Here is a 3,550-nt window from a genome sequence, read left to right on the forward strand (position 1 = left end):
TTGTACTACTTCTTACTGGCTATTACATCAACTTAGAAGCTTCATCTGTGTTCTACTATGGTGCTTTTAGTGTCTCCGCATACCGCATCACGCGACATAGCTTTGCAGGCGATAAGTACAACCGTTTCATAGAGAAGAGCGGCCAATGTGACGATCGGGCTTTAAGTCGATTCGATAACAAATGACGAAAACGGACGGATTTCTCAGGTTTTTACTACATATGAACACATTTCACATTCTCCCGTGCAACGCGGCTTCTAGTCCTTCTTTCATGCAGAATCTTAAGGTCCTAGCTCATGTCCAAGGCACCAAAGCCAGCTAAAAAGTAAATAATCAGTACCTAAAACTTGAATTGTACTACTTCTTACTGGCTATTACATCAACTTAGAAGCTTCATCTGTGTTCTACTATGGTGCTTGTGGAGTCTCCGCATACCGCAGCACGCGACATAGCTTTGCAGACGATAAGTACAACCGTTTCAGAGAAAAGAGGGGCCAATGTGACGATCTGGCTTTAAGTCGATTCGATAACAAATGACGAAAACGGACGGATTTCTCAGGTTTTTACTACATATGAACACATTTCACATTCTCCCTTGCAACGCGGCTTCTAGTCCTCCTTTCATGCAGAATCTTAAGGTCCTAGCTCATGTCCAAGGCACCAAAGCCAGCTAAAAAGTAAATAATCAGTACCTAAAACTTGAATTGTACTACTTCTTACTGGCTATTACATCAACTTAGAAGCTTCATCTGTGTTCTACTATGGTGCTTTTAGAGTCTCCGCATACCGCAGCACGCGACATAGCTTTGCAGACGATAAGTACAACCGTTTCAGAGAGAAGAGCGGCCAATGTGACGATCTGGCTTTAAGTCGATTCGATAACAAATGACTAAAACGGACGGATTTCTCAGGTTTTTACTACATATGAACACTTTTCACATTCTTCCCTGCAACACGGCTGCTATTCCTCCTTTCATGCAGATTCTTAAGGTCCTAGCTCATGTCCAAGGCACCAAAGCCAGCTAAAAAGTAAATAATCAGTACCTAAAACTTGAATTGTACTACTTCTTACTGGCTATTACATCAACTTAGAAGCTTCATCTGTGTTCTACTATGGTGCTTTTAGAGTCTCCGCATACCGCAGCACGCGACATAGCTTTGCAGACGATAAGTACAACCGTTTCAGAGAGAAGAGCGGCCAATGTGACGATCTGGCTTTAAGTCGATTCGATAACAAATGACTAAAACGGACGGATTTCTCAGGTTTTTACTACATATGAACACTTTTCACATTCTTCCCTGCAACTCGGCTGCTATTCCTCCTTTCATGCAGATTCTTAAGGTCCTAGCTCATGTCCAAGGCATCAAAGCCAGCTAAAAAGTCAATAATCGATACCTAAAACTTGAATTGTACTACTTCTTACTGGCTATTACATCAAATTAGAAGCTTCTTCTGTGTTCTACTGTGGTGGTTTCAGTGTCTCCGCCTACCGCAGCATACGACATAGCTTTGCAGACGATAAGTACAACCGTTTCAGAGAGAAGAGCGGCCAATGTGACGATCTGGCTTTAAGTCGATTCGATAACAAATGACGAAAACGGACGGATTTCTCAGGTTTTTACTACATATGAACACTTTTCACATTCTCCCGTGCAACTCGGCTGCTAGTCCTCCTTTCATGCAGAATCTTAAGGTCCTAGCTCATGTCCAAGGCACCAAAGCCAGCTAAAAAGTCAATAATCGATACCTAAAACTTGAATTGTACTACTTCTTACTGGTTATTACATCAACTTAGAAGCTTCATCTGTGTTCTACTATGGTGCTTTTAGTGTCTCCGCATACCGCATCACGCGACATAGCTTTGCAAGCGATAAGTACAACCGTTTCATAGAGAAGAGCGGCCAATGTGACGATCGGGCTTTAAGTCGATTCGATAACAAATGACGAAAACGGACGGATTTCTCAGGTTTTTACTACATATGAACACATTTCACATTCTCCCGTGCAACGCGGCTTCTAGTCCTCCTTTCATGCAGAATCTTAAGGTCCTAGCTCATGTCCAAGGCACCAAAGCCAGCTAAAAAGTCAATAATCGATACCTAAAACTTGAATTGTACTACTTCTTACTGGTTATTACATCAACTTAGAAGCTTCATCTGTGTTCTACTATGGTGCTTTTAGTGTCTCCGCATACCGCATCACGCGACATAGCTTTGCAAGCGATAAGTACAACCGTTTCATAGAGAAGAGCGGCCAATGTGACGATCGGGCTTTAAGTCGATTCGATAACAAATGACGAAAACGGACGGATTTCTCAGGTTTTTACTACATATGAACACATTTCACATTCTCCCGTGCAACGCGGCTTCTAGTCCTCCTTTCATGCAGAATCTTAAGGTCCTAGCTCATGTCCAAGGCACCAAAGCCAGCTAAAAAGTAAATAATCAGTACCTAAAACTTGAATTGTACTACTTCTTACTGGCTATTACATCATCTTAGAAGCTTCATCTGTGTTCTACTATGGTGCTTTTAGTGTCTCCGCACACCGCAGTACGCGACATAGCTTTGCAGACGATAAGTACAACCGTTTCAGAGAAAAAAGGGGCCAATGTGACGATCTGGCTTTAAGTCGATTCGATAACAAATGACGAAAACGGACTGATTTCTCAGGTTTTTACTACATATGAACACTTTTCACATTCTCCCGTGCAACTCGGCTGCTAGTCCTCCTTTCATGCAGAATCTTAAGGTCCTAGCTCATGTCCAAGGCACCAAAGCCAGCTAAAAAGTCGATAATCGATACCTTAAACTTGAATTGTACTACTTCTTACTGGCTATTACATCATCATAGAAGCTTCATATGTGTTCTACTATGGTGCTTTTAGTGTCTCCGCATACCGCAGCACGCGACATAGCATTGCAGACGATAAGTACAACCGTTTCAGAGAGAAGAGCGGCCAATGTGACGATCTGGCTTTAAGTCGATTCGATAACAAATGACGAAAACGGACGGATTTCTCAGGGTTTTACTACATATGAACACTTTTCACATTCTCCCATGCAACTCGGCTGCTAGTCCTCCTTTCATGCAGAATCTTAAGGTCCTAGCTCATGTCCAAGGCACCAAAGCCAGCTAAAAAGTCAATAATCGATACCTAAAACTTGAATTGTACTACTTCTTACTGGCTATTACATCGACTTAGTAGCTTCATCTGTGTTCTACTATGGTGATTTTATTGTCTCCGCATACCGCAGCACGCGACATAGCTTTGCAGACGATAAGTACAACCGTTTCAGAGAGAAGAGGGGCCAATGTGACGATCTGGCTTTAAGTCGATTCGATAACAAATGACGAAAACGGACGGATTTCTCAGGTTTCTACTACATATGAACACATTTCACATTCTCCCGTGCAACGCGGCTGCTAGTCCTCCTTTAATGCAGAATCTTAAGGTCCTAGCTCATGTCCAAGGCACCAAAGCCAGCTAAAAAGTCAATAATCGATACCTAAAACTTGAATTGTACTACTTCTTACTGGCTATTACATCA

This window comes from Schistocerca gregaria, unplaced genomic scaffold (genome assembly GCF_023897955.1).
Source record: "Schistocerca gregaria isolate iqSchGreg1 unplaced genomic scaffold, iqSchGreg1.2 ptg000199l, whole genome shotgun sequence".
Taxonomy (NCBI): Eukaryota; Metazoa; Arthropoda; class Insecta; order Orthoptera; family Acrididae; genus Schistocerca; species Schistocerca gregaria.